The sequence below is a fragment of the Kogia breviceps genome, chromosome 2, assembly GCF_026419965.1.
Source record: "Kogia breviceps isolate mKogBre1 chromosome 2, mKogBre1 haplotype 1, whole genome shotgun sequence".
NCBI lineage: Eukaryota > Metazoa > Chordata > Mammalia > Artiodactyla > Physeteridae > Kogia > Kogia breviceps.
Genome location: NC_081311.1, coordinates 197,218,094 through 197,234,991, shown reverse-complemented (window position 1 = coordinate 197,234,991; position 16,898 = coordinate 197,218,094). Strand labels below are relative to the sequence as shown.

General features: G+C 48.1%; 1 protein-coding gene across 14 annotated transcripts in view; it reads right to left on the bottom strand.

Moving 5' to 3' along the window:
- The window catches only part of AGAP1 (ArfGAP with GTPase domain, ankyrin repeat and PH domain 1), a 568,640-nt gene that overhangs the window by 268,120 nt on the left and 283,622 nt on the right, over positions 1-16,898 (bottom strand). The gene's annotated exons all lie outside the window — the stretch shown is intronic.

Below are 16,898 nucleotides of genomic sequence, written 5' to 3'. Positions count from 1 at the left end.
TAAAGAATTTGTTCTAGCCAGAACTTTATACTTTTTAATAGATGCAATGTGAAATGCAAACATCTTCTGCTTTTTCTAACTGAAAATATTATCATATAGTACCATATATGTTTAAGAGTAGGCATTGAAATAAACACCAACTGCCCTAAACTGAGCAAAGCATAATGACATTTATATGTGTAGGTGATCATAGGGGAGGGCAAAAGAAGAAAATAACAGACTGACCTAAAATTAATGTAATGATATATATTTTTTAAAAAGTCTTTCGCGTTACTTTTCAGGCCATAAGCACAGCCAACAAGATGTAAAAATCGTATTCTTGGGCTTCCCCGGTGGCGCAGTGGTTGAGAATCCGCCTGCCAATGCAGGGGACACGGGTTCGAGCCCCGGTCCGGGAAGATCCCACACGCCGCGGAGCAACTAAGCCCGTGCGCCACAACTACTGAGCCTGCGCTCTAGAGCCCACGAGCCACAACTACTAAGCCCACGTGCCACAACTACTGAAGCCCATGCACCTAGAGCCTGTGCTCCGCAACAAGAGAAGCCACCGCAATGAGAAGCCGGCGCACCGCGACGGAGAGTAGCCCCCACTCGCCACAACTAGAGAAAGCCTGTGCGCAGCAACAAAGACCCAACGCAGCCAAAAATAAATAAAAAATAAATAAATAAATAAATAAAAAGTATTCTTTGCAGTGAAGCTGAGGCCTCCGTGCTGGAAGCTGTCCAAAGGGCAGTCAGTGCTTCTTTCAAAAATCCAAAAGGACAGCAGTTCTTGCCCCCTTCACAGAAGCAGCACAAATATATGCATCAATCCCAATGGCGTTCCCAGTCTGTCAGCAAGCAGGCAGGGAGGCGGCGGCCACAGCAAGGGAAGCCAGACCCCAGAGAGGCTCTCTCTGCCAACCCAGGGTTCACGGGTGCGCTTCTCAGATCCACGCTCAATTTCAACGCAGAGAAACAGGTCTCATTTTCTTCCAATTTCATTTCTAGGAGCAATTTGCACTTGTCTACACATGGTGTTTTGTACGGTTATTCTTGCTGAATTGCAAACAATAAGGAAAGACTTTCATAAATCAAGTCTGCTGACTCTCTTCCTCTCTTGATAACAAAAAGAGGGTTTCCATTAGGAGAAAAAAAAAAAAAAAAAAAAAAAGCAGGGAAGCCTCCCTCCAACACGGGACACAAAAACATGCTTCCCTTTTGCTGAGATGATCCAGTCCCATGAACGCCCGGGTTACCGTGATGGGTACACATCAAACAACAATATGCCTGGTGTGTTGAAGGCAGTTTCTTTCTCTTTTTTTTTTTTTGTTCTGCAAATATGAATGTGGGCAGTCTGATGTAAGGACATATCTGATCTAAGTGAGAAAAATATTTTTATTGCTCTGAGAATAGTCACTACTAACTGAGAACAACAACAAAAAGAGCATGCAGACCCGAGGGAATTACCAAATCAATTAACAAGTAATTCAGGAACTAATTTCTATATCGCCTCTTAGCACAGAATTGTATCTTTAATTTCTCCTGCAATAAGCATCTCTACGATGATCCTATAACATACACACTGCCGCTGTAAATGAGTTTACAAGGATCTCTTTTTGATTGGCTCTACATTATGTCTTCACAGTTCAATGCTACTGTAGCCAAGTGCTCTGAAATATTTAATTATACTGGTAGCTACCAGTTACCAATTTGCAAGACCCACAGTGAGTACGGTACATTTTAAAGAACTAGTAATCAACTAATTAAAACCACAGTGAATTCCAGATACTCCAATTACAAACAACTGCTGTGGAATACACTTAGAGGATGAAGGGGAAGGAGATCTTGCAGGTCTGGCTGTACCGTGGAGCGCGGATGCCACCCACCGAAGACCCCGCAGCACTGGCGCTACTAGGAAAACACATCTGCACTAGTCCCTGGGTGTTGTCCCGGGCCTGGATTTTTAGTATCACGTGGGAAGCCCAGTGGCAGATGAGGGCATTCAGCGTGAAGACCACAGGTTTCGGAAAGAGGCAGATTTGGGTTTGAACCTCGTCTCTGCCTCTTCCTGGCTTTATGAACCCATGTACGCTGAGCCTCGGCTTTCTCATCTGTAAAATGTAAAGAGTAACGGCACACAGCCTCCCAGGGCTGCTGGGAGATCAGGGAGCCTGCTGAATAAATGCATTAAAAAAAAAATGGTTCAGGGCTTCCCTGGTGGCGCAGTGGTTGAGAGTCCGCCTGCCCATGGGGACACGGGTTCGTGCCCCGGTCCGGGAGGATCCCACGTGCCGCGGAGCGGCTGGGCCCGTGGGGCCGTGGCCGCTGCGCCTGTGCGTCTGGAGCCTGTGCTCCGCAACCGGAGAGGCCACAACAGTGAGAGGCCCGCGTACCGCAAAAAAAAAAAAAAAAAAAAAAATGGTTCATATTGGGAATCAGATCCTTTCCAATACAGTTATTTCTATTTCTTCTCTTCCTCCTTTTTAAAATAGATCCAACAGTACGAAGCTGAAGGACCCAACTTTGGAAAAAAATGGCCAGTCACAAGAAAATCAAAATATCTGCCAACATCATTTGTTATTTCTGTTCTTTTAAAAAAAGGTCCAAGGACGAAGAAGAGGCCCAAGATGTTTGGTGTTAATAGTGGAAAGGGCATTGGAGTGAGAGCATATGAATGACGGATCCCGGATCCTGCACGTACTAAAGTGTAACCTTGGGTAAGTCATTTAACCTTCTTGGGACTCAGTTTCCCTAACTGTAAAATGAAAATCCTTTCCAGCTTTAAAAAACCAGTATGTTTGTTGTCCTAAGACACTGTAATTTCAGGATGGACTCAAGGAGAGCATTTGGTTATTTGGGCAAAAATGGCAGGACCACAGGGAAAAATAACTCATATGGTTAATATTTAAAATTAATATGTTAATATATTATAAAAATATATACATATCAATATATACAAACACACACACACATATATATTCTTCATTCTCTGAGATAAATTACTTAAGAGAAATATGTACAATTTTGAGTAGATTTTCAAGCAAAAAATGATTGGGGACCAAACTGAAACACATCTCGGTTTGGAGAAGTACCTTGGGAAAGCTTCCCACTTTTCACCAACCTGGTACAACCCCTGACCCCAGCGGCACTCAAAGCATAGCTGCTGCTTGATAAACAAGACTGACCAGTTTTTAAATGAAAGAAGTTGGCAGCTGTTGGTCATTCCTTAGGATTTGCTGAGAATGCACCATGGGCCCACATTCCAAGGCCCACAGCCTCTGGTCAGCCTTGCGTTTGGGAGCTGCCCCTCCGTCCTCAGATCTGTCTCACCAGGTCCACTCACCCTCCCAACCTGGGTGGCCCTTCCTCTCCTGGACCCCCCCTCACCCCAGCTCCTCCTCAAAGGCCCGGCAAGTTTCTCAAGTGTCCCCCTTTGCCCCTTCCCCCAACAAAGGAGGGGGCTAGACAAGCACTTAATTGGTTCTCAGATGGTAAATCAATGGAAGACTAAAAAGAGAAGAAGAAAAAAAACTACACCGGGAAGATATTAGTTGTCCTTTCCTTTCAGACTATGAAATATTTCTGAGTTACAGATATTACCATGTTGAAAGGCTGACAAGTACCTTAAAACACTAGTTTATGTATAACAACTACTCTTGAAATTCCTTTGATCAAGAGAGTCATCTCATGGAATTCAGACTTCTACTTCACCTGTTACAAAAGAGGGGGAATAAGCTTTGTTCCACTTCTGTACTCATGGCACCCGGGGCATTCTGCTCAAGACTACGTACATTTATGAGAAGGAAACTCTTTTGTTTTTTAAAAACCTACTTATGACTGAATGCAATTGATATCATTAAACATGTTTTTACAGAATGTCAGCACAGTGTCAAAGTATCCCCCTAAGATACTCATCAGTAACTTCCTCAAAGGGAAGGATGGTAACTGCCAACCGAGAAACCCGCAGACCCCACCTTGACCAAGTGACCAAGGTTGACGCTACCGGGAATTAGATATTTGGAAAGCACGTGCTCCCTGCTGAGGGCACTGGGGGGGGGGGGGCACAAGGCTTCTTGAGCTCCTGCCGTAAATGCATAACCTCAATCTACTGCAGAAAAAACATCCCAGCGCAGATCGAGAGGCATTCTACAATACAGCTGATGAGTATTCCTAGATGGTGTCAAGGTCCCGGAAGGTAAGAGAGACTGAGGAATTGTCTCAGTGTGGAGGTGAGGAAGTCGACACAGCAACCAAATGCAAGGAGGGAGCCTGGCCTGCATCCCGGGACGGAATATCCGAGATGAGTGTGCAGACAGAGCAGAGTGCTATCCCAGTCGTCTCCTGCTTTGATACCTGTTTAAGGTCATGTCAACTGTTCACATCAGGGAAGCCAGGTGCAAGGTGTATGGGAACTCACTGTACAATTTTTACAACTTTTGTGCAAGTCTAAAATTGTTTCCCAATAAAAAGTTAAACTTTTTAAAGTGCCCCTTTAATCCCACACCAATTTACTTGTGTTCCTATTCACCCACTTTTAAACCGAATGAATGTACATATATTTTCATGTGCTTATTATAAATACACTTTCATGCTTTCACTTAGTATTTTCTAACACTTCTCACAGCTCTAAAGAGCCTTCAAACTGACCATTTTAGAGGCTTTATATCCAACTACTGGTTAGTTGACAGTCACTAATTTCACTTCTTGCTTGTTGGACATTATTATAAATAAACTTGCTATGAACATTTCTGTACACTTAAGATAATGTCCCTTTCTCCGAGTAAATTATCCCCTTGGGATGAATTTCTAGGAGAAAGGGAGAAAGATGACGGGGACAAAGTGAATACACTTTTTTATGTCCTTTATATACTGCTAGATTATCCTCCAAGAGGGCCGGGCCAATTCTCAGTAACACAGCAATGCATTTCTAAAACTCTGTTTTCCCCTAATTTTTGCTAAGAGTAGGGTTTTATCATGTTTTGTTATTAATAATTATAAACCTAAGTATAAAATTATTTCTCATTGTTTTAAATGTCTAATAGTTTAGGTATGAGCAAAGAAAACCCAAACGTCCATCCATGTTTATTTCCTTCTTGTGTTTCTTCATCTCCAAAGCATCCCTTGTATGTTACTCATATCCCCAGTAGTTTGTTAGCGTAGCTGGCCTATTTATGTATTGCCATAAAATTCTTTTAATGCATATTAAAAACAATATAAATCATTTTTCTGCAGAAGAACTTCTGATGATAAACATATTCTTCTTCGGGGGACAAATTACAATCACAAAGGCTATGGTTGATGTAGGCTGAATCATGGGGTAAAAACCTGGCAATTATGAAAACAGTCAAGTGTTACTAAAATTTGCTGGTTTGACATGAAACAATTTTTAAAAACAAAATTACATAATGAAGACATCTATTTAGGGACTTCCCTGGTGGCGCAGTGGTTAAGAATCCACCTGCCAATGCAGGGGACACGGGTTCGAGCCCCCGTCTGGGAAGATCCCACGTGCCGCAGAGCAACTAAGCCCGTGCGCCACCACTACTGAGCCTGCGCTCTAGAGCCCGGGAGCCACAACTACAGAGCCCACGTGTCACAACTACTGAAGCTCGCGTGCCTAGAGCCCGTGCTCCGCAACAAGAGAAGCCACCGCAATGAGAAGCCCGCGCACCGCAACCAAGAGCAGCCCCCGCTCGCCGCAACTAGAGAAAGCCCGCGCGTGGCAACGAAGACCCAACACAGCCCAAAATAAATAAAATAAAATAAATTAATTTTTTAAAAAGACATCTATTTAGACGCAATTTCTTCTGTAGTAAAGAAGTTTTAGAAGAAACTACTTTTCTAAAATCATTTTGGTCATTGACAAAGGTTTTACTCTTTGAGGATTAAAAGATGTACCTCTCGTGTTTCACCTAAATAGAGTATTCTACGTACATGAATCAGAGAATGTTGGATTAAAAATTATTCTGTATCTTAAAATATAACAATGTAGAGTATGACTTCTCCAACGTAACATGTTCTTTAAAAGAAACATAATATTGTTTCGGGGGAAAGAAAAACATTTCACACTATTGACCTATTCCATCTACCATATATACTTGCCTACCTACCGCCCTGCCCTGTGGACACTCCGGAGAGAAACACTGTCAAAGGAGGCAACGCCCCTCCCCTCCCCGCCTCCCCCCAAAGCACGTGGGAGCGGAGGGCATGAAGGATGCACGTGTCCATGCATCTGGGAAGACGGAGGCAAGATCCCAAGGCCTGACGAGGTGACAGGGGAGGGTGGAGAGAAGACACCACATCTCCTTGGGGACAAGGTATGTTTTCCTGGAACAGAAGGCCTGTAACATGGGCCCTGAGGACAGGCAGACTGTGACAAACACAGACTACAGGGACCAGCCGAAGCCGGGAGCCCTATGTGTGCGAGGGGGGAAGGGAAGGAACCCTGAGGCAGGGCTCCCTAACCCCCGGGCCACGGACGGGTACCAGCCCACAGCCTGTTAGGAACTGGGCCGCAAAGCAGGAGGTGCGCGGCGGGCGGGCAGGTGAAGCTTCGTCTCCTGCCCGACATCACTCCCGTCACCGCCCGTACCACCTCCCTCATTCCCGTCCGTGGGGAAACTGTCTTCCACGAAACCGGCCCCTGGTGCCAAAAAGGTTGGGGACGGCTGTCCCAGAGGACTCCTGGGTGTGAACTCCAGCGCTGCCACTTACAGCTCTGTGACCCGGGCTGTGTGACCGAACCTTCCTAAGCCTTGGGCTCCGTATCCGTCGTTGGCAGTAAGTTGCGTCTGAGGCTGGTGGAGAGTTAAGTGAGGTCATGTGACTAAAGCGTCTAATATAGTAACTGATGAACCGTAAGCACCCAGGGGGGCTGCCAGCATTCTTATAACAAACTGAACACAGCAGCAATCTGGCCAATTGTGATGACTTTCTAAGTAGATGGAAACGTCACGAGCAGATATAGTGGGGTGTGCGTCGGATGAACTTGGGAAGGTTGTTAATAGTATTAATTAATAGTATTAATAGTATTTTTAAAAATTGAAGTATAGCTGCTTCACAATGTTGTGTTAGTTTCAGGAGTCCAGCAGTGATTCAGTTATATATGTACACACACACACACACACACACACACATAGAATATATAATATATATAGATATTCTTGTTCAGATTCTTTTCCCTTACAGGGTTATTGCAGAATACTGAGTATAATTCCCTGTGCTATAAGTAGGTCCTTGCTGGTTATCTCTTCTATATATACTCGTGTGTATATGTTAATACCAATCTCCTAATTTATCCCTCCCCCTGCTTTCCCCTTTTGTAACCAAAAGTTTGTTTTCTATGTCTGGGGGTTTACTTCTGTTCTGTGAATAAGTTCATTTGTATCTTTTTTTGTTTTTTGGGGGGGGTCAGATTCCATATATAAGTGATATTTTTAAATGTTTCTATTTCACCAGTCTATAAACGTAACTATAATCTTAAGTGCTTTACAGGAAATGTTTAACTGTGAACAGATTTCTCAAAGCTACAAATCCTTCCACGCCTGTTTTATAATAGCTCAGCAAATTTCTACATATTTCATTACGGCCGTCAGCATTGGTACCAAGGGTCTGAAAACGTGGCAATCGGTACCTCCGTTAAAAAATAAATTCCCTGAGTGAGATGCAGGAAGTCAAGTATGTTTTTGCTGCCCACATCTGTCAGATAAAATGTCGCTGTCTGATGACCTTCCCGAGAAGGGGACGGTGAGGACGTCTGAGGATGTATCCTTCTACACAGTTTCTGGGGCCAGAGACTCTGGAGTGAGCGACCGGTGGAGCAAAGTCATGAGAAGGGAGCCTGAGTGAGAAGCCAGGGCCCCGTGCTGAGCTGAGCTGGGCCCCCTCCTCCAGTTTTTGGAAAAGTGTCCAGTCAAGCAGCCAAATGTCTCAGAGGGTTCCACTGTTGCTGTTTTTATGCAAAACATGACATTTTTATTTTTTTATTTATTTATTTTTTGTGGTATGCGGGCCTCTCACTGTTGTGGCCTCTCCCGTTGCGGAGCACAGGCTCCGGACGCACAGGCTCAGCGGCCATGGCTCACGGGCTTAGTTGCTCCGCGGCATGTGGGATCTTCCCGGACCAGGGCACGAACCCGTGTCTCCTGCATCGGCAGGCGGATTCTCAACCACTGCGCCACCAGGGAAGCCCAAAACATGACATTTTTAAAAACTGAGGTATAGCTGATTTACAGTGTTTCGGGTATATCGCAAAGTGATTCAGTTATATATATATATATATATATTTTTTTCGTTTTCACGTTCTTTTACATTATTACAAGATATTGAATATACTTCCCTGTGCTATACAGTAGGTCCTTGTTGGTTATCTGTTTTATATATAGTAGTGTGTATATGTTAATCCCAGACTCCTAATTTATCCCTTCCCCTTCTTTCCCCTTTGGTAACCATAAGTTTGTTTTCTATGTCTGTGGGTCTATTTCTGTTTTGTAAGTAAGTTCATTTGTATCATTTTTTTTTTAGATTCCACATATAAGTGATATCATGATGTCTGTCTCTCTCTGTCTGACTTACTTCGCTTAGCATGATAATCTGTAGGTCCATCCATGGTTGCTGCAAATGGCATTATTTCATTCTTTTTTTAAGGCTGAATAAGTATTCTAGTGTATATACATACCACATCTTCTTTATCCATTCATCAGCTGATGGACGCAAAACATGACGCTCTGACAGCCCGTATGATTCTTCCTGACAGAAAGTGAGGTGCTCGCTTCTTTCAAACTTCATATTCACAAAGAACGAAATCCAAGCTAGCCTTAACAGTCATAAAATGCCCTGCCTAGAGAGGGAGCTACAGGCTTCGTAGAAGGAAGTATTCCTACAACAGTCTTACTTCAAATGATAAGTTTACTGCAAATTAGGAGAATTTAAGTTCAAATACTTAAATCAGAATATTTCAAATACCACGTGTTTTCTAACTAGTACACGGAGCCTCCTAAAAAAGGTTCTTCCGATTCTCAAACATACGGACAGGAATAAAGTGGCCTCACCTTGTAATCCTAGGAAGGCCTAAGGCAGAAGAACGTGTAGATGGAGAGATCGTTTCAGATGGCTCGTAGGGTCACAGAGACTGGAGCTCCCGTCCCAGCACTGCCACTAACTAGCCGTGTGCTACGGGCTGAACTGTGTCCCCCCAAAATTCACAGCGTGAAGCTATAAACCCCAATGTGACCTTATTTAAAGATAGGGACTTTAAAGAGGTTATTAAGGTTAACTGCGGTCATAAGGGTGGGCCCCAAATCCAACACGACTGGTGCCCTTATCAGAAGAGGAAGACTCAGCAGGCCAGGAAGAGTCCCCAGCAGAAATCAACCCTGCTGGCACCTGGATCTCGGACTTCTAGTCTCCAGAGCTGCGAGAAATAAGCTTCTGTTGTTTAAGCCTCCCAGGCTGTGGGACTTTGTGACGGCAGCCCCAGCGGACGGGCACCTTCATATTTACTACTTCATGGTTCAAAGGCATGACACTGTGAAGCTCTAGCACAGCTCCTGGCACTCAGGAAACAGCCAGTAAACGTCGTTCACCACTAGAACTGACAGACTATAATCGTCCAGTGTCAGAAACACTACGGGGATAAAGGAGCAAAAGGGGGAGGAAGCCCTCCGACCAGGAAGAACAGCAGTGCCAGGCCCTCTGAGGAGTAGAGGCTGCTCTGGCCAGGCCTCGGGGACACAGCCTGCAGGCGCTCTGTCCCGGGGGGGCCTGGAGCCCCGAGCTCCACGCACCCAGAAGTCTCCCACCCTCAAGCTGTCGCTCAGTGAGGACGAGTCGTGACTCCCCACAGCCGAGGCAGAGAAACGGACGCCAACACCCCTCCGCAGGGCCGTCCGAGCCCTCGGCAACGGGGCGCCCCGGCCGTCCCAGCCGCCCCTCCTCACGCGCCCCTCCCTCTCTGCGCTCATCCTGCCCCCTCCGCCTCTGACGACTGCCTGCTTATACCTCCAAGTCCAAGGGATTGACCCCCTGGTCCTCACCCCCACCTTCCCAGCCAAGGGGGATCCACCGTTCCTCCAGGGGTACAGGGCCCTTTCAACACACCTCCACTGCGGCGCCCACCCACCAGTACTGGAGGGCAGGGGTAGGGGCCTCCCTGCAAGTCTGAGGCCAGCCTGGGTGGCAGGCATCTATCTTCTGTCTCCCCAAGCCCCTGACAGAGTCCCCGGGGCGTGTCCACACAGGATGAGTGTATGATAGTTACAGGCCAATTGAGTCTGGTAAGAAATAATGCCCAAACCGAGTATCTTATCGATTCATCCACAAGCTTGGAGAAACTTAGCTTTGAGCAACTTCCCTCTCTTTGTATGTGAGTTCATCTTTCTGAGCCCACAGGGAATTGGGTTTTCATCAGCACGGTTGAACTTTTAAAGAAAATAAACAACCTTTAGGTGAAATGAATCACCACATCAGGTATCATCACCCCAGCTCCTGGATTATGGATACACAGAGGACACCCTCTGTCATAAAACGAACTTCCAGTCTTGGAAATAACATTATATCTGCAGGCTAGTTTACAGTGTGTAAAGTGCTTCATTGTATATTACTTTGTATCACCCTCCTGCAGCCCTCCTGACCAAGGGAAGGATTAGGTTAAATTGCTCTGCAGATTTATATCTAAATTGTGGATTTCAGTCGTCATGTCATTTATTTCAGCAGTTTGAGCATTTTGTACAGACCATATACTGCCATCCACTTACATTGGCCAAAGAGTCAGGGGCTCTGCCCTACTTATCTAAGGTGGATGACGGGAAATTCCAACGCAGGCATCCAGATGTTCCAAAGTGTGCCGAGGCTGCCAATGACACGGTGATATCTGAGGGGTCAAACGAAAAGCGTGCATGACCCCCCCCCCCCCACCTATTACATTAATAATCGTAATTGGCTGAGTCTGTCGTGAACCAGGTCGGATGCAACCCTCGCAGGGCCCTGCGCACCCAAGTGAGGTAAGTTAGCTTTCAGAGCACCGGGTCTGTGTCAGTAAATTCCCAGCTTCTGGGGGGCTGGCGGGGCCCCCGTGGGCGCCCCACAGACTGTCCCGCCACGTGGCTGAGCAGGGTCTCAGGATGCTGGCGCTCACGGCCCCTCTGTGGTCACGGAGTAAACAGGACCCCTTGGGGACGCGGCGCCACGGGGTGAGTTCTCCCCGCATCCTGGGACGAGGGCACGGCCGTCCCTCTCTCTCCCTGCCAGTCTCTCTAAAGTTGCGGCCCCGTCACCCATCTTGTTTCCTCCAGGAAAGCAGACGACGGCTGGGCGGCCAACCACCCGGCTGTGGACGGTGTCGAACTTTCCGGAGATGCTGCGAGTGAGCGGCGTCGGGTGCCTTTTCTCCTGCGGATGCCACACCATCCACCCACCTCCCCGCTCCCGGGGCGACCCCAGGTACCAGGCCACGCAGGTCAGCGCCTGCAACAGGCTGGCTGAGGGGACTCACTCCAGAGGATGCTTTCGCTTAACTGACAATTGCTACTTTCTACTCAACTGAGAATCAAACACATGTATGGCTTCAAAACGGCTCACAGGTGATGGCAGAGCGCTGAGGACAGTGCTACCCAGGCTGCTCTGCCTCTGATGCCCTGGGAAGGGCTTTCCCGTGGCTTCAGTGGCTGCAGAAAAGGCCCTGCTGTCACTGGCTGGCTGTCTGCCCCAGAGGTGGCCAAAGTCCATCAGGGTTCAAGGTCAAAATTAAGACCTTAAAAAAAGTCACATGGGGGCTTCCCTGGTGGCTCAGTGGTTGAGAGTCCGCCTGCCGATGCAGGGGACGCGGGTTCGTGCCCCGGTCCGGGAGGATCCCACATGCCGCGGAGCTGCTGGGCCCGTGAGCCACGGCCGCCAGGCCTGCGCGTCCGGAGCCCGTGCTCCGCAACATGAGAGGCCACAGCAGTGAGAGACCCGCGTTACCGCAAAAAAAAAAAAAAAAAAAAAGTCACATGAAACCAACAAGGCCCTGCTGTACAGCACAGGGAATTCGACTCAATATTCTGTGATGACCTACAGGAGAAAAGAATCTAAAAAAGAATGAATATATGTATATGTATAACTGAACCACTTTGCGGTACACCTGACACTAACACAACATTGTAAATCAACTACACTCCAATAAAATCTAAAAAATAAAATAAATAAAACAAAATGCTTCCAACTACTCAGGTGAAAAAACAAAAAAGTCACACGAAGACACTTGGCGTTTGGTGTTTCCCTGGAGCATCCCAGAATTCAACAGCTGAGCCGGGTCTCCAGCAGCACCTCAGGCCCAAGTTCCGAGAAGGTGTGCCTGGTGGGCTGGACCAGGCAGAGGAAGAGCCAAACGGAACGGGTGGCCCCTGAGTGCCTGTCACAGCTCGGGTCCCCGCACACACCTCTCTGCCTGCCTTTCTTCAAGGTCAACGGAGACTTGTTTCTCTCAAAATAGCAACCAGTGGACGAAATACACAGAAGACTTCCGAAAGCAGGAAGCAAGCGGATGCAGTGCTTTGCCCATGAATCTCTAAAAGCTGGCTGTGAGTCCTGCCGGCACTTAAATCTTTAAGAAGCAAGCCACCAGGCAAGCGGCGCCCCAGCCGTGCCTGACAGGCCCGTGCGGGCCCTGCTGAGGGGGTCCACAGGGACAGCGAGGGCTCTTCGTTGCGGCCGGATTTACAGGCAGGCGCCGTGCTCTTCTGGCATCTCCCCTGCTGCCTAACCGGGAATGCCCGCCCCTTAGGGCCCGGCTGTGAACGTGGGGTGGGTGTTAACAGCCGGACAAACACCATCAGTCAGTCTGTCTGAAGGGGGGAAGGACGGACCCCCAGACAGAAGCGTAATAAAGCAGACCGTACTTTTCACTCTTTCTCTTTCTTGGAAATCCCATGAGACAACATTGAGGGAGGCGTTTGCTTGTTTCTTGTTTGGCTTCACAAATAAAATACACGTACAGGTATTTTCAATTGTGTAAGCAAGACAAGAGAAACTGACCAAGATTTAAAAAATTCAAACGTTCACACTCTAGTGTCAGTTACGAGGTGCGAGGCGACGAGGCCCTGAGGTCTGGGCGGCGAGAACACGGGGGCAGGACGAGGCCCGGGAAGGGAGAGGCCAGGCTGAGGCTGGGTATCTGGACCATAATATAGAGATGAGAAAATGCGGAAGGGAAAGAAAGAAGAAAGAGCACACAGCTGCCGTCCCCCAAACAGACCTCCCATCTGCCACCCACGATTTGCATGTCACCTTCTCCGGGCTCATTTGTACTTCATTAACTGCCAGTGACTTAACAAGATTTATGCAAATGACACCACAGGAGCTTCCCCAACTCCCGCCACCATCAAGCGATTATGCATGTGCGGCCCTCCACAGCGGTGAAAAATTAATGCGTGACAAGCCCACTCGCTGCCGAGCCAGGCCTCTGGCCTTTTCTTTTTCTTGCTTTGCTTTTTAATTTTTATCCGGATAGACCTTTTGGAGGAGGAGGAGGAGGAGGAGGAGGAAGGAGACGGAGAAGCAGAACTCTTTGAACCAAATCCCCACTAAGACCTCAGAAAGGACAAAAAAGGTAAGGGGGGGCCCAGGTCCACCTCAAGAAATGAAGTTACTTTGCAGAAAATAAGTCATATCCTTGACGAGAAAGCTTTCACTGGGGAAGGAGGGAAGAGATGACCACTGCCTGCCGTGCACGGGCAGCTCCCACGCTGGGGGAAGAAGCCTCCGTCTCACAACGAACGGGCGAGCTGTAAAGCGTGAGCCAAACAAGGTTAAAATTACCCACCGGAACGTGTTTGATCCGTAAAAACACGAGTCAGGCTGCAGAGCGTGTTGCAGATGGCCTCACCCGTGCCCTAAACCGCCCCGGACAAGACTCCTGTGTGGAGGGGAAGACAGACCCTGGGGTGATCACGAATCCTGGCCCGTCCCCAAGCCCAGCCCCTCCGGCAGGTCCCTGAGGCTCAGGACAACTTCTCTGTCGTTAGGCAAAAGGGCCCATGAGCTGGGGTTCAGGCCCCCAACATACAGACCAAGCCCTGAACGCGGGCTGAGTGTGGAGACAAGTGCTCGGCCGCTGGTGGGAAGGGCAGGCCATCGGGACAGGGCGAAGGGACCCCGTGCAGCCCCGGACAGATGCGCGAGGACCCGTGTCCCTGGAGAAGCACGCTGCCGCCGGCGCATCTCAGAAGGTTCCTCTCGGCAAGCAGGAGGTGTCTCCGCCTGAGGTCAGGGGTCACATGTTTAATTCAAAACACGTGACTTCGCTTCCTCAGCTTTCTGAAGGCTTTTCGCCAACAGGCAGCGTACGGCACACGGGCGTGGGGATACGGGGGCCGGGGGCCGAATCCTGGCCCCTCGGCTTCTGAAGACGCCTGGTCTGGAAAGCCTACCCGACGCAGGTTTAATTTAAAAATAAGGATAACACAGCTACCTGAACCGCGCAGTGTTGAGGGTTCAGTGATATGCTCGATGAAAACAGCGTAACGAATACTAAGCGGTCAGTTAGTTGTTCCGGGTCTGTGGTGTCTGGAACATTCCGGCAGGTGCTGCCCCACTGGGCTCCGTCCTCTGTAATCCTCTTGCTTCATCTCTACCGGTTGAAGTCACCGCTGGGAGGGTTAGGAATTTAGACTACCTCTAACGGTCTCGGTTCCTTTATAAAAATACAGATAAATCTGTACGGCAGTGTGTGCAAACCCACGTCGGTCCGTGTGACCCACGGCCAAGGCTCCGACGACAGTGTCCTGAGCAAGCGTGATCCGAAAATCCGGTTTTGTTGGAAAATCTAAAAATTCTCTCTGGCATCTCCACATCCCAGCGTCCCAAGGGACCTGCTATCGTCCAGAGCCCATTTCACAGATGAGGAGTCTGAGGCCGGGCATAGAGTCCAGGGGACGCGGACAGGCCAGGTGAGGTCTCCGGGGGGCGTCTGGTCTGTGGCCACACGTGGGGGGCAGCTATGAGGGACACGAGCTACGTGCACTGCCTGTGTCACGATTCTCCAGAAAACCAGACCGTGATTTAGGGTTCGACTGGATTATCTGGAACCTACACAACTGAAGGCTTCCAAGGAGTGGATAATACAGACTTCACGACGCACGGTCAAGCCCCATCGGCACCCATACTGAAAGCCTGGCCTTGTAAGGCGAGCGCCTCCACAGAGGAGCCCGGGGGTCTGCCTGGCTGGCGTGGAGGCCAACGCTCCCACCCGAACCCACAGGACATGTGACTTAAGGCAACAGTCTAGTATTGAGTTCTAATATTCCCAAAAGAAAATGTCGCGGGACGAATATTTTAAGTGAGAGGAAAAGAGCTGAATGCTTTTTCTAATTCTACTTGAAACAGCATCAACGGAATGAAAATTATACATTAAAGTTACCTTATGTGGAGAGTTAGGTTTATAAATAAACGCACAAAGAATAAGCAACCGTGTGCTTGCATCTCTACAGCAAAGAAGTTGTTTAAGAGCCTTCAGAAACAGACTCACAGACACAGAGAACAGACTTGTGGTTGCCAAGGGGGGCGGGGATGGGGGAGGGATGGACTGGGAGTTTGGGGTCAGCAGAGGCAAACTATTGTATACAGGATGGATAAAAAACAACAACAACAGGTCCTACTGTATAGCCCAGGGAACAATATTCAAACTCCTGCGATAAACCGTAATGGAAAAGAATACGAAAGAGAATATATATATGTATAACTGAATCACTTTGCTGTACAGCAGAAATTAAACACAGCATTGTAAGTCAACTATACTTCAATAAATTTTTTTCTAAATACAAAAGTCAAAAAAAAAAAAAAAAGGGGGGGGACGACGGCAAAGAGGAGGGAAAAGGACTTTTCTTTGTGGCTCTCCGCGCCAGCCCACATTGGCTGCTCAGCGTCTGAACACGTCTCAAGAAAACCTCGTGGACTTCCCGCTCTGGTCTCACCGGTGACACGGGGACCCGATCCACCCTGTCCCTCCCCCACACCTCCGTGCAGAAACTGCCCGGCCCCCCAGCGAAAGCTGTATTCCTACTGTGTCAAATGGATTAAACTGAAGTGTGGAAAGGCTCCAGCCCTTTTCAAGGGTGGCCAGTGACAACGCGAGTTCCCACAGGACTGGTGACACTGTCTCAGTACCCGGAAAAGAGGCAAAGCTGTTATCCTGCCCCCCGATTCCTCTTCCTCTGAAGCAGAAGGCACTCTACATCAACTGGCCTTCTTTCACAAACTGAAAGATGGCATGTCCAGAAGTCATGGTGCCGGGCTGAACACTTATTTCTATTTTCCTGGGAACTACCACAGCCAAATAGGTCCGATGAATTCCCGTTCTACTTGAGACGTAAAGTAATTTGGTCCCCGGCTTCTGGGCTAATGAAAAACGATTCCAGGTTAGCAACATAGGCCAAAACAAACGCCTGCATTCGAGTCCTGTTGTGTAATGAGGAAGTTTAATTAAGGCCCCGCATTACAGCTGTAAATGTTCCCTTATATAATAAGGTCTAAATGAAACTGAACCTAATCAAAGTTACAATTCCTTCATTAGCAAATTACAAACAAGAGCGCACAGCTGACACACCGGCTATGATGATCACAACTAATTGCCTCGTTGTTACAAACCAGCCTGAAACAGTGTTCAGATGTCCGCCTGCGAGAGCAAATTAGGGCCACGTCGGGGTACTCCTGTGATCACAAGGGGCTCTTGTATGGTGATCTGATTTACCCCTGTCGACTGGCGGCCAGCGGCCCAATCAAAGCCGAGCTACAAAGGCAGCCTTTGAAGCCACTGCAGCCTCCAAACACACTCCATATGCAGGCGGGCACACTGCACTTCATTAGATCTGTTGCCACATTTCCCTCTTCTTATTCTAATGATCCTATTTTAATACACACAGGAACCTCTTCTAATCGATGTC